This window comes from Myotis daubentonii, chromosome 21, assembly GCF_963259705.1.
Source record: "Myotis daubentonii chromosome 21, mMyoDau2.1, whole genome shotgun sequence".
NCBI classification, from domain to species: Eukaryota; Metazoa; Chordata; class Mammalia; order Chiroptera; family Vespertilionidae; genus Myotis; species Myotis daubentonii.
In genome coordinates this window covers 13,725,086-13,744,555 of record NC_081860.1, presented here as the reverse complement: position 1 = coordinate 13,744,555, position 19,470 = coordinate 13,725,086, and the positions used below count along the sequence as shown (strand labels likewise).

The window sequence follows — 19,470 nt, the reverse complement described above, 5'->3', positions numbered from 1 at the left end:
TTGGACACACCTTCCTTCTCCAAGGAGCCAACCCAGACCACAGGGCTCCCATCATCCTGCCCTCAGCGCCCAGCCCAGCGCCCAGAGCCCAGCGATGGCGCTTGTGGCATCAGCTGGAGCGCAGGCGGGCGCGCCCTCCTCTCTGGGCGGCGAAAGGCTGCCAGGTGACGCGCCGCCTCCTCCCTCCGAAGGCGGGGCTGCCTGCGGGGGCCGAGGAAGTGGGGCGGCCCCGGCGATGCCCCCGCCCCGCTGCGTCCGGGCGTCGGAGGCGAAGGCGGCGCAAGTCCCGGGCACGTGAGGGGCGCACGGAGCCCCCAGCGCAGCCGGGATCGGCCTCGGAGCCCGGACAGGTGAGCGCGGGGCGCGGGGCGCGGCTCACCTGGGTGCGCGCGGGCGGGCGCGGGGGGCCCTGCCAGCTCCCTCCTGCGGGGGGGCTTCCCCTCTCCGCCGACATGGGGACGCGGGAGGGGACCCGGAGGAGCTACCGCCGGGGAGTAGCTGGCTCAGGGCCTGAGGGTGCGGAGCGCCGGGGGCGGGACCCCAGGCGCGGGTGCCGGGAGCGCACGCGGTGGTGGGGACCTGCCCGCGTTGAGTAGGACACCTCGGGGCGGGCTGCGGGGTCGCCACCGCCACCTCCACCGTCGGGACACTCTACAGAGGTCAGCCCCTCACTGGGGCGGGGTCCGATGCGGTGCCCGGGGGTCAGGGGGGACCCGGAGATTCCTCTCTGGTCCCCTCCGCAGACCTGGGCTCGGCGCCACCGAAGCAGAACGTCTGGCCGCTGCGGGGGTTCCGATGCGTCGTCACTTTAGAAAAGAAAAAGAAAGAAAAAAGTGATGGTGGTGAAGTTGGGGAAATTGCGAGTTCGCCAGCGCAATGGCCATTTGTTAGGCAAATAGCGCGCAGGTGGCTTTTACAAATGGTCGCGTTTCTCCAAAGCGGGTGAGAACCTGCGGACCGGCTCCTGCGCCCAGGTGGAGGGCTGCAGCCGTGGCCAGAGGCTCCCCGGAGCGTGCGCGGGGGTGACCTTTGCAGAGGGCACTTCCAGGGACCAGGAAGACCTGCCTCAGCGACACCCCGAGTCGCAAACAGGGCCGTGGAGTGTGACTTCCACTCGCATCCATTTTCCACCGGGGTCAGCAGCCTCTCCATTGAGCAAATATTTGTTGTGCGTCTGTTGGGGGGGGGGGGGGGGCCTCTGAGCCAGCAGGGCAGGTGTGCGCAGGTGTTGACACAAGGGAGGGTCAGGACACTCCTTCCGGGCAGGTGGAGGTTTAGAGAGACCTAGAAAGGGTTCATTGAGCATTTGCTTCAAAGTCGCAAGAATGGACGGTCAGAAGCATTGAAAGGCACAGCTAAGAAGGTCATCGGCCTGGCCTGGCATTTAAAGTGACAAGGAGGACCCAAACCACCCTTAAATAAGGTTTTAAGCATCAGCCCTTTGCCCAGGGCCCTCACTAGGCCCTTTATCTCGTTGCATAAAATATGCAAGGCAGATATTATTACTCCCCCTGTATGGAAGGGAAACTGAGGCAGGGAAGAAGCTGGCATTTGGTTCCAGGTAACTGGTAGACCTGGGAATTCATTGTGGATATTTCTGGCTATAGAACCCATGCCGCTGTGAGATGGCACATCTGGACGATTGCACGGCAATGAGAATTTAAATTCACATTCATCCACAGTCGGCATGCTGGGAGTTAAAGTAACTTCATGAATAAAACGAGCACTGTTTTCATTCTACTCGTGAGGTTAAAACCATGACCAGTCTGGGGCTAAGAAGAACAGCTGTTTTTAATAAGATTTATTCTGTGTCTTCCTTAACATATTTTTAAGGCCCTAATACAGGGGTGGGCAAACTTTTTGACTCGAGGGCCACAATGGGTTCTTAAACTGGACCGGAGGGCCGGAACAAAAGCATGGATGGAGTGTTTGTGTGAACTAATATAAATTCAAAGTAAACATCATTACATAAAAGGGTACGGTCTTTTTTTTTTTAGTTTTATTCATTTCAAACGGGCCGTAGTTTGCCCATGGCTCCCTAATATATCCTTGTGGATCATGCATTGAAGTCACAGTGAATTTTCATTTTATTCATGTGCTTTATCTAATTCAGCTTGATTTATATAATATCTATACATTTGCAATTCTTAGATACTATATATAAGTCAGCTTGATTTTACATCGTATATTTATATATATTATAATTTATACACACTTACATAAGTTGTAGGTATATAAATTATATAAATCAGCTTGACTTTACATAATTCAGCGTGATTTGTTCCATAGCTTCCAAGTGCATAGAGAACAGTGTCTCCTAGGAAGGACGTAGTGTTTATGTAAAAATCTATAATCAGATATCGATAACTATCGCTAATATTTATATGAAAAGATGTATCTATTTTTCCTTAAGTCTGTCTCTGGAAAGGTAGACTGCTACAACTTATTTGGAAAGAAATCCTGAGATCCCTAATTTAGTCTGTGAGTACCGGATCTGTAACAGCTGACAATTTCTTTATGTGTGTGTACACCCCAAAAGTGATTTTCCAATTAAAATGACACTGTTGTATGGGATGAGCATGAAAATAGTGCTTAGCATTTTAATTAATATCTCCTGATCCGGAGAACACTTGCTTTCTTAAATCCTTCCTTATAATCATTGCTGATTGCACACAAAAATTGAGGGCTTTTATACTTAAACTAGAGGCCCAGTGCATGAAATTTATGCAAGGGGCTCTGCCCTCGCAGCCCGGGCTTGGTCCGGAAGGTAGTCTGGACGGTCATTCTGGTGTTCCGTCTAATTAGCATATTAGCTCTTTATTATATAGGATTCGCAGCAGGAATTGAAGAGAGTGGTTTTTGTTGAAGCAAGTTTTTATGCCTGTGTTGGGAGGATCAGACAGGCTGTTCTGCCTGGGTCTTGCTTTTGACCGTGACCTTGATAACACACCTTGAACTCCTGTTTAGGAGCATTTAAAACCCTGCCTGGAAGGTGTTTATAAAGGTGTGGTTGGGCCCTCGCTGGTTTGGCTCGGAGGATAGATAGAGCGTTGGTCTGCAGAGTGAAGGGTCTTGGGTTCGATTCTGGTCGGGGCACATGCCCGGGTTGTGGGCTCGATCCCAGTGGGGGGATGTGCAGGAGGCAGCCTATCAATGATTCTCTTTCATCGTTGATGTTTCTCTCTCTCTCCCTCTCCCTTCCTCTCTGAAATCAAATAAAAGATATATATAGTAAAAAAAAAAAAAAGTGTGGGTGGCTTGGTTAAGATGCTGTCATTGGAGCACAGGGTGTGGGACTCCTTCTTTAGGAAGAGAAAGAGAGATGACAGTTCGCCAGAGGGCTCTGTCTCTGCTGAAATCTTTGTGGGCGATTTACCAGAAATGCTTACGAACAAGGGCTTCCTGATGGCAGCTGGCTTCCCCTGCCCCCAGGGCACTCGGCGGGCCACAGCCTGTGCTGGGAGAAGCAGAAGCCACCTCCATCCCCTTCCCAGAGTGACAGGTACCTGGAGGCAAAGGACTCAGGGCCCAGGGCACATGGAGGAGACTGCTCGCTGGGGCGGAGGGACCAGGGGTCCTGGGCCCATGGGGGCTGGGGCACTTCCAGTCCGGCCAGCAGTCTGAGATGGAGGCCCCTGGGCTGGTCTCCAGGGGGTTGGTTCTCCAGGGCTGCCTTGGGCTCTCAGATGTCATCCTTTCCGGCACCATTTGTGGAGGGTTCTCTGTGTCCTGGGCACGGAGGCAGGCCAGTCCGATTGCCAGGGGGCTCCTGGTCTCACGGAGCTGGTTTCTTATTTTATTTATTTTATTATGTTATTTATTTATTTATTTTATTATTTTATTTTATTTTATTATTTTATTTATCTTATCTTATTTTATTTTATTTTTATTGATTTCATAGAGGGAAGGAGAGGGAGAGAGAGAGAAACATCAATGATGAGAGAGAATCATGGGTCGGCTGCCTCCTGCACTTCCCCCACTGGGGATGGAGCCTGCAATCTGGGCCTGTGCCCTGACCTCCAGGTTCATAGCTCCAGGCTCAACCACTGAGCCATGCCAGCCGGGCTCACGGAGCTGGTTTCCCTGAGCACCGTCCAGTGTGTGAAGGGCCCCTGGGTGTGCATAGAGGCCCTGGGTGTGTGAAGGGCCCCCGGGTGGGGTGTGTGGAGGGCCCCCGGGGTGTGCAGAGAGGCCCCGGGTGAGTGGAGGGCCCTGGAGGTTGGGGCCACCCCCACCCCCACCCCCTCCACGGATGCACTGAGGCCCTTAGTGTTTCTCAATGTGCCTTGCAAACCCTCAGCACCCACACACCCAAGGTCACCGGGTTAGAAATGTATGTCACAGCCCCACCTATGAGAGGCCTTCCTTCCAGATGATTCTGGAGCTAACGAATGGGGAATGGGAACGCCCCTAGCGTTTAAGAGAACTGGGAGGGCATGCCTCCCCCCCCCCCCCCCCCCCCCGCCCCGTCCTGTCCTGTCCCGTGGAGAGGGAAAGGGAGGGAAGAAGATGAATATGGGCTAATGTGTCATGATTGTGCTTGAGTTACATCTACATTCCTGTCGCTGACATTTACTGGGCTTGGCCTGGCCGTGTGCTGATCATTATTAACTCTTTTAATCATTAACACAGTCCTACCCGGCAGGGCTCTGATCACCTCCATTTCAGCCTGAGGAAACTGAGGCACAGAGACGGGAGGGGCGTGTCCCAGGTGCCAGGGCTGTAAGGACCCAGTGCAGGCAGGCGGGGTCTCCCCTGCAGCCTCCCCAGGGGCAGCTTGCAGGAGGTCCCTGTCCTGTGTTGGTATTTCGGGGGAGGTCTGGAAGGCAGGCCAGGGGCTGATGGGAAAGGCAGTCCTCAGCTGGCAGAGCCCCTTGCTCACCTCTTGGGGTTCACACGTTTTTTGTTTTTTTGTTTTAAATAGATTTTATTGATTTTTTACAGAGAGGAAGGGAGAGGGATAGAGAGCTAGAAACATCGATGAGAGAGAAACATCAATCAGCTGCCTCCTGCACACCCCCTACTGGGGATGTGCCCGCAACCAAGGTACATGCCCTTGACCGGAATCGAACCCGGGACCTTTCAGTCCTCAGGCCGACGCCCTATCCACTGAGCCAACCGGTGAGGGCCACTCGTTTTTCTTTAGGGACGAGCTGCCAGAATCTTGGAGGGGAAGGGTGTTATGTCATTTCCTCCTCCTGCAAATGTTTAAAGTTTCGCAAGGGAACGGACACGATTGCGTACAGCCGGTTGCACAACAGCGAGTTGCCTCCCTCCCTGCGTGACTGTGGGCTTCCGGGTTTCCCCAGTGGGTGGCAATGGACGTGGCCTTGTTTCAGAACGCTGGGGTTTCACGCTAAAGGCCAACCCCCTGCCCACCGCACAGGGGACTTGAAGGTGAAGGTGTGTGTGTTTTTAAAACAGTTTTTATTGTTATTGATTTCAGAGAGGAAGGGAGAGGGAGAGAGAGGGAAACATCAATGATGAGAGAGAATCATGGATCGGCTGCCTCCTGTACGCCCCCCACTGGGGATCGAGCCCACAACCGGGCATGTGCCCTTGACCTGAATCGAGCCCGGGATCCTTCAGTCCGCAGGCCGGCGCTTTATCCACTGAGCCACACCAGCCAGGGCGGCGACGGTGTGTTTTGAAAGAACCTAGGAGAACTGTCTTGCATTTCCAGTAATTATTTTTTGTTTTGTTTTTTCCTGAAAGAAATAATTACCGCCCCGAGTCTGTTCATTTATCACAGAGTAGCCCCATCCTGTCAGGCAGCCTGAGTTAAGAGGATACAGCTGTGGCTACCAGCATCTATGTGAGTGTGTTCAGAGGTGGCTTGCCTTTGGCTGAGAACCTCAGGTGACCGTGTCTTCTACTTCGGTTGACAAATGTTTAGACAAACATTAATCTGAGCTTATGGCCGGAGGCAGAGTTAATTCTGGGAGTACCAGCTGTCTCGTCCGTTCAGTCGTTCATTCATGGGGTCATTTGTCGCTGGCCTCGCTGTGCTGAGTGTTAACTGTTAGGCACCAGAGCAAACACAGTGGTAACCAGATAGACTTGATCCCTTGACAGCAACAGGGAATTGCCTGCTGGGCAATGATTTGGGTGACTGGGTTAGATGCCCTGATTCTGGCCGTGCAGTGGCGGGAGAGGAGTTCAGAAGTTACCATAGCCCTGCCGGTGTGGCGCAGTGGTTGAGCGCTGAACTATGAACCAGGAGGTCACGGTTGGATTCCTGGTCAAGGGCACATGCCCAGGTTGCGGGCTCCATCCCCAGTGGGGGGTATGTAGGAGGCAGCCGATCCATGATTCTCTCTCATCATTGATGTTTCTCTCTCTCTCTCTCTCCCTGAAATCAATAAAAATATATATTTTTAAAAAAGGAGTTTTAGTTTAGGTGCAAGTTACAGTGCTCGGCTGAAGGCAGTAGGAAGCAGAGGGTGGGAGGGTTTGGGAGATGCGAGGTGACCAGGTGGAGGGGGGTGAGGAGAGAGAGGGACCATCAGGATAAAGTCTGCCTTGGGCCCCTGGGTTGGTGCCAGTAACACAACTCAGGACGAGAGGAGGCTGTTTTCAGAGAGGAATATGAGTCTTGTGGACATTGGAGGTTTGAAATGTCAGGTGTTGGGTGGACAGTTGGCTGGGCTAAGGGTCTGCAGCCCAGGCAGGAGGTTGGCCATACAGAGATCCGAGGGAGCCCGTCTTTGGGTTGGTCCTTGAATAACTGACTATCAACCGGTTGAATAAGACAGCTGACACGACAACTGAATGAGTCAATGAATTGAATAATATCAGCAATTGCATGTTGCGGACTCTCGAGGAGCGGGGGTAGGTAGGTGAGAAGCAGGTCACAAGGGACCTGTGACATTGTGCCCGGCCCGGCAGCAGCGGGAGAGGGAAGGTGGGAAGGTTGACTTCCGCTCATTCTTCAGAGGGTGGAGAGGAATGGCCACTCCCTTTGGCCTTCCATGCCTTTGATTGCCCAGCTCGGGTGTGGGAGGCAGCTCTCAACTTGCAAAAGCAAACACTACAGGCCCGGGTAGGGCCCTGGCAAGGGGCTTGTTGAAAGCTGGTTTTCAGAATTATTAACATTTTTAATTTATTGATTGATTTTAGAGAGAGAGAGAGACTTGTTGTTCCACCTATGGATGCGTTCATTGGTTGTTGTTTTTAAATTTCTTTTTTTATTGTTTAAAGTATCACATATGTCTCCTTTGTTCCCCCATCGACCCCTCCCCGGCCACTCCCGCCCCCCAGCACAAGCCCCCACCGCCCCAGTGTCTGTGTCTGTTGGTTATGCTAATACGCATGCAGACAAGTCCTTTGGTTGATCTCTCATTGGTTGCTTCTTGTATGTATGTGCCCTGACTGGGGATTGAACCCACAACCTCATTGCATGGGGACGACGTTCTAACCAATTGAGCTACCTGGACAGGGCCTGGTTTTTAGAATCTGAGCCCATATCATTGTCACAAGGTCAAATGCTTGCTATCCAACCTCTTCATTTTAAAAAAAAAATATATTTTATTGATTTTTTACAGAAAGGAAGGGAGAGGGATAGAGAGTTAGAAACATCGATGAGAGAGAAACATCGATCAGCTGCCTCCTGCACACCCCCTACTGGGGATGTGCCCGCAACCAAGGTACATGCCCTTGACCGGAATCGAACCTGGGACCCTTCAGTCCGCAGGCTGGCGCTCCATCCACTGAGCCAAACCGGTTAGGGTGAACCTCTTCATTTTTGTATTTTATTAGAAACACTCACTTATCATTTATGTTCATCGTAAATTAACCCTATTCTTCTATATATAATTGATGGGTGGTTGCTTTGGAGGAACTGAAAGCTTAGGATAGCCTGTTTCAACTTTGTCTATGGAAAGGCAGCTGATAAACAGGAGTTTTCATGAGAATATTCGTCTGCAAACTGGTCAGGAAAATTAAAAAGAAAGGATTCAACCTATTTGTGTGGCCGTGACCATGTTCAGGTCTGAGTGGCAACCGAGGTGACGATGCATAAAGCAGAAAAGCAAACAGAAAACCCCAAACCAAACCAGAAACAAACAAAAATAATTCTTGTGTAATTCTTCTTCTTTTTTTGGTGGTGGTTGGGGAACTATTTTTAGCATTATGAAAGATGTGGGGTTGAGTCTGCGGACTTAGGTAATAGATCAGAAAAGAACACCATTACTTAAATGACAACAACCAACAGGATTGTTATACTAGAGGCCCGGTGCACGAAATTTGGGCATGGGTAGGGTCCCTAGGCCTGGCTGGCGATCAGAGCCGTTCAGGGACTTCCGACTGCCGGCCGGGGCCTGCCTTTGTTCCGTGCTGCCCCCGTGGTCAGTGCACGTCATAGCAAGCGATGGAACTCTCATCTCCTGGTCGAACTCCTGCGGGGACACTTTGCATATTAGCCTTTTATATAGATAGAAGTGTTGTGCCCAATGCAAAATATTTTATATCTACAAAATTCACCCTAGCCAGTTTGGCTCAGTGGATCAAGCATCAGACTGCAGACTGAAGGGTCCCGGGTTTGAGTTCGGTCAAGGGCACATACCTTGCTTGCAGGCTCGATCCTGGGTTCATGTGGGAGGCAAGCAGTTTGATGTGTCTCTCTCACATCGATGTTTCTCTCTTTCTCCCCCCCCCCCTCTCTCTAAAAATCAATGGAAAAATATCCTCGGGTGAAGATTAAAAAAAAATGAGCCTTGTAGTCTGAAAATGACTGTTGGGGTCAACTGTTCAACCTTCTGATGGAACCAGTTGGAGCCCAAAGGCGCCGAAGGCCGGCTTACCCTCCCACGTGGTCCGTTGGTGACACAGCCTGTCCAGTCAAATGTGTCTGCACGTCCTGGCCTACAGGGCCATGTTTTTCTGGAATCTTCTTGTCTGTTGCTGGAACATAGACGTCTCTCCATCTCTGGAGCCTTGACCCGCTCCTGGCCGCCTCCATGCTCCTCCTTCCCTTTCCCTGCTGTGCGTGTGCACTTTCTGCGACATAGTTTCGTGTGTTGAACTTTGCGGGAGTTTTCAGTGGAAGCTGCCTGCAGCTGTTTAGGCCTGTCTAAACAGGTAAGCTTCCTCCGACATTTCCTTCGTTGTCTCACACCTCCCGAGCTGGCGGGGAGACTTGCAGGGTGAGCCAGGAATAAGAGACGGCCCCTGTGCTAACATTGAACCAGGAAGCATGCAGAACCGAGCCGGTCCATGATGAATTCTTTGGGGTTTTTTTTTTTTTGATAATTCAGCCACACATCTTGTTTGCTTTTCCCAGCTTCTCATTTAAACCTTTGCACAATGTTATAAGCGAGATGTCCCTTCATTTTTCTGAATCTTCGGGCACAAAAGCTATTTTTTAAAAAAATTTAAATTCTTTATTATTTAAAGTGTTACGTGAGTCTCCTTCTAAACCCCCACCCCCCCAGAGCACCCCTGGCCGCTCCCACCCCCTCCCCAGTGATGAATTGTTTTTAAATATCATGAACTCTTTATGTGACATTAAAAAAAAAAAAGTGTGAACACATAGGTGTGGCCCCGATTGGTGTTCAGATATTTATTAACTGTTTCCTCCCCAGCGTCCAGCCCGGGTCAATGTGTCTAGCTTTATCAGCATGCGCTCAACATCCTAAATCGCTAAGTCATGCCTGATTCTCTCAGGAATCTGCTAGGTAAACTCATCCCCATTGTATAGAAAGGAATACTGAGGCTCTGAGAAGTGGAGTCGCTTGTACGAGGTCACCCCGTTGAATTTTACCTTCCCCCCACCCCCCTTACTGTTGCATTCCAAGCCATGCAACGTCTCCTTTTAACCATCCTACTCCGCCCAGGTTCCCAGGGAAGGTGTTCAGACATAAGACTAGAGTCACGAGATGGTCCCCAAGAACCATTTCAACCGAAATTCCAGGAAAGTCTCTGAATGCTGGAGTTGCAGCCGCTGCTCTGTGCGTCCCAGGGTTGAAACCCTTCGTTTTGGCCTTAATGAACTTGCCTATCTTAACAGAACCTAATGCTCCTTCATGTTTAAAAGCTTCATCGGGCAGTGTTTTAGCTCAGTGGGGAGATTTGCTCTGATGGTTCTGCTCTCTCCGAGTCTTTCCCTAGCTGATCTGCAGGGCATGAGAGATGGTAGAAAACGGGGGGAAGTTCCTTTGGGCATTACCTCCGGAAGCCCAGAGCCCATACTCAGGCTGATGGCGCCACGCTTCCCACTGAGCCTCCCGATCCTTGGCAGTAAGGGCTCTTCAGGCAGCTGCCTCAGTGGAGCTGAGCTGGCCATCGGAAACCTCGTTTCATCCAAGAACGTCTTGGATGGGATTTTTCCTTCCTGCTGGAGGAAAACATACACTAACAGAAAATACCACTGCACACATTACCTTGATTTTTTATGGCTGTTTATTACACAAGCGCATGATGTCAGTATTAAAGGGAACAGAAATAAAACATTTAGGAAAAAAATCAAATATTCCCTGCCTTGAAAAAACAACCATGAAAAGTGTTTCCAGCCCGGCCGGTGTGGCTCAATGGTTGAGCATCTTCCACCTATGAGCCAGGAGGTCACGGTTCGATGTCCAGTCAGGGCACATGCCCGGGTTGCAGGCTGGATCCCAGTGTGGAGTGTGCAGGAGGCAGCCTATCAATGACTCTCTCTCATCGTTGATGTTTCTCTCTCTCTCCCTTCCTCTCTCTGAAATTAATAAAAATATACTTAAAAGGCCGAAACCGGTTTGGCTCGGTGGATGGGGCGTCGGCCTGCAGACTGAAGGGTCCCAGGTTCGATTCCGGTCAAGGGCATGTACCTGGGTTGCGGGCAGATCCCCAGTGGGAGATGTGCAGGAGGCAGCTGATCGATGTTTCTCTCCCATCGATGTTTCTAACTATCTATCTCTCTCCCTTCCTCTCTGTAAAAAATCAATAAAATATATTTAAAAAATATATATACTTAAAAGGAAAAAAAAGTGTTTCCATGGTCCTTATATTCTAGTCCAGTGATGGCGAACCTTTTGAGCTCGGCGTGTCAGCATTTTGAAAAACCCTAACTTAACTCTGGTGCCGTGTCACATAGAGAAATTTTTTTATCTTTGCAACCATAGTAAAACAAAGACTTATATTTTTGATATTTATTTTATATATTTAAATGCCATTTAATAAAGAAAAATCAACCAAAAAAATGAGTTCACATGTCACCTCTGACACAGGTGTCATAGGTTCGCCATCACTGTTCTAGTCCATATTTACACAGAACTTCATAGAACTGTAAGCATAGCTTAGGTGCCATTTTATAGTTTGTGTGTTTTCCATTTACAGTTATATCATAAATCATTTTCTGGGTGGCTATCCAGCATCGGAGATTTAAATTTTAATGGCGGCATTAATGGGGATTAGTGGTCTATATTTCCCTCTCTGATGTGTGTATATTTCTGTATTTCCCTTTATGATGTGTGTATATCTCTAATAATATATCACTGAATAGTGAGCATTCTGCACTAAATCTCCTAGCCTAGGAGTGCCATTGTAGTTTGCATTAACCCAATTGTCACCTTGTGCAAACGGCAAGACATGCTGTTCCTCACCTGGAATAATTTCATATTTCACCCCGTGAGCTTGTTTTGGGAGTTAGCCCTGGAGCCAGTGGGCCATGTATTTCTGTGTGGATTTTCTCTAAAGTACTCTAAATACATGAAGGCAGATCACTGGGCTCTCGGAAGAGCTAACACCATGGAATAACCTTCACAAGAAATTTATCGAAGTGAATTTGTACCTCGCTACGGAGACCGAGAGTTGTGCGTGTTCCCTCTTATTAGCTCGGTGAGGGTCTTTGTATTAAATGACATGAGCTCTGCAAGGAGAAATCGCTCAGGGAACCATCATAAAATTAAGAGAAAAGTGGACTCTGGAAGAATACATTTTGGATTTTACGCTTATTTATAGAATTCAGCATGAAGGGGCTAAGACTGCAAAGGGGACAGCACAGCCCCACAATTTTAGCACAAACATGATCTGTTCTGGGGGGGAGGGGGCGGGCGAAGAACCCCCCTTGTATCATTCAGTGTGAATCGGGATCCGTTATGTATAGAGTGAGAAGCAGAAGGAAATGTCTCCAGGGTCAGGTTTTAGCAAGTTTCTTATCCAGATGAGAAGCAGTGCATTGATTTGTATATAAGGGCCTCCAAAGCATGGCTCTGGGAAATGATTTGAAAATAGTGGCCCTTGGAGGACTTCTGTTTGATTGACAGACATGGGTGCACAGATACCTGTGAGTCCCTGCTGTTACTCTTTTGGGGGGTGTATACCCGGACGTGGAATTGCTGAAACATAGGGTAATTCTATGTTTGATTTTTTTTGGAGGAGCCATTATACTGTTTTCCATAGTGACTGCACCATTTTGCATTTCCACTCCACCAACACTGCGCAAGGGTTCCAAAGTACCAACACTTTAAAAAAATATATATTTTTTCATTGATTTCGAGGGGAAGAGAAGAGGAGGGAGAAATAGAAACATCAGTGATGACAGAGAATCATTGATCTGTTGCTTCCTGCACGCCCCACACTGGGGATGGAGCCCGCAACCCAGGCACGTGCCCTGACCGGGAATTGAACTGTGACCTCCTGGTTCCTAGGTTGACGCTCAACCACTGAGTCACGGTGGCGGGGCAACACTTTTTTTTTTCCCATAGTGACCATTCTAACGGGTGTCTGGTGGTATGTCATTGTGGTTTTGATTTGCATTTTCCTAATGATTAATGACATTGAGTATAGTTTCTTCTTTTAAGTTTGCATATGCAAGGCATAACTTTTTGAGTTGTCATTGAAAAGTGTTTCCTGGAGAGTCAAAATATCTAGATTCTAGCCGTGTATCTCTCCTAATTAGCCATTTGGCCTTTAGTTCCATTTAATAAATGTTAATTAGGCCTCTACTAAGAGCCGATCACTGCAATGGGTGCCACAGAGACGAGAAATGTATAAACCACAATTTTTCCATTCATGTCTCTTGTTTAGTTTTCTTGTCTCTGAAAGTGAAAAAAAAAAAGCTTAAATCTTTTCTAATTCCAAAGTTTTCAACCTATAATCTATAATCTAAGCTTGTAAGTAGAAGCCAGCATCTCTTCTAACTAGGTAGAATTGCCTGCCATCGAAATAAGACAAGGAAACGATGATAGCCAGGGGAAAGGCAATTGGGAGATTTTTTTTGAGGGGTCTGACATTAAAATCCGAATCTCACATATTTACAACTTCTACTTAGTTTGAGTTTATGGGTTTGATTTTGAAAATGTAACCTATCTCAGTCAGATGATACTACTTATGGTATGACCACTGGCATAGGACTCTCTCCTCTTCATAGCCAAGCGCCTTAAAAAGCTGTCTCTTGTCATATCTTGTTTTCCTGCCTCCCCAGCACCCTGCATTCTGGCTTCTGGGGTCCCCAAGGTCTCCACTCCCCTCTCAACAGTCAAAAACAAGGGATGTGCCTCCGCCTTCCTCAGCCAGCTTCTCTGGAGGATTTGAAATGATTACTCCCTCTTTGGAACGTCTCCCTTTCTCAGCTGTTTTGGTCTTACTCGCTTTTCCTCCCGGCTTCCCATCTGGAAACCTTACACACTTTCCTTTGCCTCACCCTACCCTCCCAACACAGACCATCAGGAGGTTACATAATTCACCTTCTCAGTCGGTCTCCGCACCTCCATTCTGCTTGCTCCTTCCTTGGTCCGGGCCCGTGGTCGGCAAACCGCGGCTCGCGAGCCACATGCGGCTCTTTGGCCCCTTGAGTGTGGCTCTTCCACAAAATACCACGTGCGGGCGCCCATGCACAGTGCGATTGAAACTTTGTGGCCCATGCGCAGAAGTCGGTATTTTGTGGAAGAGCCACACTGAAGGGGCCAAAGAGCCGCATGTGGCTCGCGAGCCGCGGTTTGCCGAACCACTGGTCTAGGCCCTTATTATGTTAGGTTAATGTGCCTACTGTGTGCTCCATGACGCTCTCATTCATAAACAGCTCACAGCTCACACTGTGCTGTACTGTGATTGCGTTGTTATCTCTCATCCTACTGGACTCTGCGTACCTTAGGAGAATGGGTGTTGTGTATTTTATTCTATTCCTTCATTACTGTTTGTGAGGTTGTGGGTTTTTTTTTTAAATTCATAAAAAACATGAGCAGTACGAAAGTTCCTTGAGGTTCTATGTCACAGATCTGATTTATTTGCCATATTCGTACGATTAGAACCATTAACATCCCAGGATGGAAAATGATCGTTTTTTTCAGCAGCTTAAAAAAAAAACCTGGTGTTTTAGCTCCTGGGAGGGTTGAAATCAACATCTGCTTCGAATGTGGTTCTTTATGGTCGGAAGGAAGGACGCTGTTGACTTTCACCTTTAATAGCCCCAGTTTCAAACTGTAGAAATCAATCAGGGTTGCACATGTGCGCACAGAGACCTGGGCGGGGGCAGGTGATGGGATAGAGAGAGAGCTTTGAGTGCCCCTATGGCAGATCTCTGACAGCAAATGCTTTCTCCACAGCTTTAGATGTTCGTGTAGTTCCTTTCTAATCGCTTCTGGGTATTATGGGTACTTCTTTCATAGGATATTTAAATCCCATGACTTTCTAATGAACCTTTGTATTTTTCTGTGCTGTTTTCCACTCTAATGCACCAATAATTATAATGTCATCCAAAAGGTGTCTTTTGGGGTTATTTTTGCTTTTTTGTTTAATAGGTTTTTATTGATTTCAGAGAGGAAGGGAGAGAGGGATTGAAACATCCATGATGAAAGAGAATCATTGATTGCCTGCCTCCTGCACGCCCCCCAGTGGGGATCCAGCCCGCAACCCGGGCACGTGCCCTTGACTGGAATCCAACCTTGGGAGTGGAAAGCCAACCCTGGGAGTTCATTCAGAAGAGGAACTTGCCCGGTTGGTGACAGATCGGGCCCAACTCAACCTTATCTCCTGTAGGTTTTGCACCTGCAGCCCTGGGCAGAAGAACTATGGTGACCCGGGAGCACCAAAAAGGAAAAGCCGTTTCGTTTCTGGCAGCATTGCCACTTGAAGAATATTTACGGTCATTTCTGCATATTGACCTGTCCTTGTGCTGCGGTCCCCTGAGCGCGTCCATTCCCCCGGTGTTATTTATGATGTCACCGCTAAATCACGGCTTCCCAGCACCAGCTACATGGGTTCAGTTTTAATGTTGTGAGTGTGAATTCGGGCTCTAATTGTGAGGGAGTCCGCTCTCAAAGGGGATGCAGATCTTTTTTTTTTTTCCCCTCCTACCTTTGCCTCCTCACCGGGGCATGTGCACAGGAAGTTCTGTGTGTCTGCTGTTGAAAATGCAAATGAAATGAACGGGCCGGAGGAAGCACCATAATGCAGTCCGTAAATGTTAGAATAAACTTGAGACAAATGAGAGCATTGTTGAAATGAATGCTTAACGGGTCCCCAAGAGAACCACCCTTTAGGGGCGGTGACGGCAGTGTTTACCGAAATCCCTCTTTACGTCACACTTGCAATTTTTTTTCCCCTCCTAAAAACAAGCATCCTGCCTATTTCAGCTTGTCTGGTGTGTATTATATTCATTCCCTGCTACTTCTTTCTGAAAGGAGAGACGCGGTTCTGAAAACAGTCGTTGCCTGGAGGGGAAACACTGATCTTTTCTTGGCGTCGCAGGTTGGTATTGTATTTCCAGCCGATTAAAGGGTTGAATGCGCCAAGCGCTTTTGAAATGTCCCCCATTCTTTTTTTTCATAATACATCCAGTCAGCAGGCACACCCAGTGTGAGTGTACATCCTCCCTTATAAATTATGCACCTGTGCGGTGGTACCGATATGACATGTATTATTAAACAGACGCAAAAATGGGAATTCAAAGGGCGCGTTAGGTCAGTCGGAATGGAAGTTCCAGTATTTTCTACGCAATCCCCGTGGTGTGCCGGCCCCTCCCTGGGGACACCCTCTCCCAGCCTACTCATGGGTTTGTAGTATCTCAATAAAAACGAACCGGGAAAAGGGCAAGCTGCCTTGTTTAAATGCCCCATTTAGTATGCGTTTAAGATATTTACGGCTCCATAAAACATATTTGAAAAGGTTTGTATTATGTTCCGTTGGTTGCAGAATGAATTGTGCGTATAACTCCTTTATGGGAAAAGAAACCAAGATTATTATTTCTTCTTTGTGGTGCAAAATGGGCTCTGATTTCAATCTTTGTGACCATAAGCCTGTTTCAGGAGCAGGCAGGATGCAATATGCCCTTGGACTTGGGGCTGAATCTTGACTTACATACACGTATTTAAGGCAGAGTTCCACACATCAGCCCACAATAGTAAGCAACTCAGTTATCCATGTTCAACTTTCCTTTTTATTTTACTTGAGGCTTTTATTATGCACCATCACCAACAACAAAACTCTCCCCCAGCAGGTAAGGAAAATAATTAAGGCGCCAAGTTCTCATAAGAAAAGGTGGAGATGAGGCCCTGTTACACTAGGTTAGGGAGAGACGGACTCTCAGTTTGGCTGGAGTTCCAACCAGCTCCAAAAAAGCAAGGCCTGATTCTCACTATCTTTGAGATAAAAGCAATTGCTTAGGAAGTGTGCCTGCTATGTTTAGGACAGAGCCTTTTTTTTTCTGGCTGCTTCATGGGACCCCTTGATGTTCAGATGCCTGTTATGCTGATCTGTTCTTTATTTTTTATTTTTTAAATATATTTTTATTAATTTCAGAGAGGAAGGGAGATGGAGAGAGAGATAGAAACACTAATGATGAAAGAATTATTGATCGGCTGCCTCCTGCACGTCCCCTACTGGGCGTCGAGCTTGCAACCCAGGCATGTGCCCTTGACAGGAATTGAACCCAGGACCCTTCAGTCCGCAGGCCGATGCTCTATCCACTGAGCCATACCGGCTAGGGCTGTAATTTTTTAAAAATTGTTACTGTTGGAAGTATTACATATGTTCCCCTTTCCCCCCCATTGTCCTCTTCCAACCCCCCTTCACCACACCCCCTTTTATAGGGTTAAATAGTTTATTGTTAATTTTTCTTGCTGTTTGAGGTGGGCCTGTAGTGCTATGAACCTCCCGCTCAGGACTGCTTTTGCTGTGTCCCAGAGGTTTGGGGTGGTTGTGTGTTCATTTTCATTGGTTTCCAGGAAGTTTTTGATTTCTCTTGATCTCATTGGTAACCCATTCATTGTTTAATAACATGCTATTTAGCCTCCATGTGTTTGAATGTTTTTTGAGGTTTGTTTTTACTGTGGTTGGTTTTTAATCTCATTCCATTGTGATCTGAGATGATGCTTGGTATGATTTCAGTCTTCTTGAACTTGTAGAGACTTGTTTTGTCTCCTAACATGTGGTCTATTTTTGAGAATGACCCATGTGCACTTGAGAAGAATGTATATGCTGCAGCTTTGGAGTGAAATGTTCTATAAATGTCAATGAAATCCATCTGATCCAGTGTGTCCTTTAGAGTCTCTGTTTTCTTGTGAAGTTTTTGTCTGGAAGATCTATCCAGTGATGTCAGTGGGGTGTTAAAGTCGATTACAGTGACTGTATTGCGATCGATCTCTCCCCCAAAGTCCTGTAGAAGGTTTTTAAAAAATATACTTAGGTACTCCTCTGTTGGGGGCATATATGTTTGCCAGGGTTATATCCTCTTGTTGGATCGATGCCTTTAGTATTATGTAGTGCCTTTATTGTCTCTGTGATGGCCTTCATTTTGAAGTCTGTTTTGTCAGGTATGAGTATTGCTCTCCGGCTTTTTTCCCCCATTTTTTTTTAATTTCCATTTACATGGAATATTTTTTTCCATCCCTTCACTCTCATCCTGTGTGTGTCTTCTGTCCTGAGGTGGGTGTCTTGTAGACAGCATATAATTGGGTCATGTTTCTGTATCCATTCATCTACCCAGTGCCTCTGGATTGGAGCACTGAATCCATTTACATTTAAGGTTATTACTGATGGGTACTTAGTTATGTAGGCTGATCTGTCCTCTGTCGTTCAGCCTTGGAGATGGTGCGTTATCTCCTTGAACTTCAAGTCTGCATGTCTAGCCTCCAGGCACTAACTCTGCTGGGGCCTCCTCTCTGATGATGTGATTGCCAAAACACTTGTCTCCACAAGGACTGTGTGTTTGCTGCCTCTCTGATTTTATCGGGGATCACATGCCCGCAGCTCCAAGTGCAGAAGGCGGCCTTGAGTTTTCCATAACGATAGCGAAAGCACTGGAGAGGCAGATAAGGGAACGGAGAACAGTGTGGCTTCTAGGAGGGGGGACGTGGACTTGAGGGGATGTTGTGATTGCAAAGCCGCAGACCCCATCTTTTAGTCCACGCTTCTCTTATTAAATATTTAAACACACATCCCCCGCTTGTCTGCACTTGTAAGTGTATGCGTTTATTTACCTGGAGATTGCATACACATAGCTCAGAGCGAATATAACACACACACGTTCTAATTTGCATTAAACAAGACGCTGAAAGGGCAGGATGACTTGTAAAAGTAGGCTGTGGAGGTGGTTGCGTAACTCAGGAAATTTACAAGTTGCTATTCCCTCGCACACGTAAAATGGGTACATTTTAGGGTATGTAAATGATGCCTTAATAAAGATGATTAAAATAGGAAGGGTGAGGTGGAGCTGAAATGAGCAGTATATAAGCATTTAAAAACCTATTATGGTTATTAAGAACCTTCTGCTCTCACCCAATTTATTAATAATCAAGTACTCATTTTTACTAAGGCAGTGTGGTTAAGCATGTCATCACTAACGTTCTAAAGCCCTTCATTGTTTGTGAAATAAAGCCCATTGTAGGAATATAATTACCACTCTAATACGTTTGCCCATTTTTCGTTGTTAGGATTATCTTCTGTCCACAGTTTCTTTGCAAGGATTTCTTTCAGTTAAGCTAGATAATATCTTTAAATCTCTTTAGGCAGACATGCAGGCACACACACATGGGTGCTCATACACACACACACACATACACACACACACACACACACACACTCCCTCCAGGTCTCTCCCTGGGCAGCACACCTGGACGATTCTGAGATCACGTGGCCAAGATCCACCTGTCTCTACTGTGAAACTTCCATGTCGCCCTCAGAGTGGCTGAAAACGACTTGTGATTGGCTGACAGGTTGGGGAGGACCCCCGTGTCTGCCCTCGGCTGGCTTCCTGTTTCTTCCTGATAGCTTCCAGGATGGCACGTGCATACCCTGCCCTTGGTTTGTATTTTTGTTACAAGGTTTATCCATCTCCTCCTTCAGCATAAATGCCCCCTGATTTCAGGGACTTGGTTTCGTGGAGCCAGCCTTGGGAAAATGACTATTATTTTTAAAAGATGCACATATGGCATCGTTTTCTATATAGATGTGATGGATCGTTGTACTTTTAGGATTTAAGAGAGGTCTAGTTGACGGATTTTCAGCACTTGATGGATTTTCAGTACTGAATCAGGGATCGATTGGAACACTGTTATT

General features: G+C 47.6%; 1 protein-coding gene across 10 annotated transcripts in view; it reads left to right on the top strand.

The window, feature by feature from the left end:
* Positions 1 to 209: 209 nt before the first annotated feature.
* The window catches only part of MCTP2 (multiple C2 and transmembrane domain containing 2), a 131,783-nt gene continuing 112,522 nt past the window's right edge, over positions 210 to 19,470 (top strand). For 9 of the 10 annotated variants that reach the window (XR_009450318.1, XR_009450317.1, XM_059678092.1 and 6 more), the window contains exon 1: positions 210 to 350. The gene's annotated coding sequence lies outside the window, so the exon portion shown is untranslated. Of the gene's footprint in view, positions 351 to 14,986; positions 15,190 to 19,470 lie in introns of those variants that run through there. The other variant, XM_059678090.1, reaches the window with a different exon arrangement.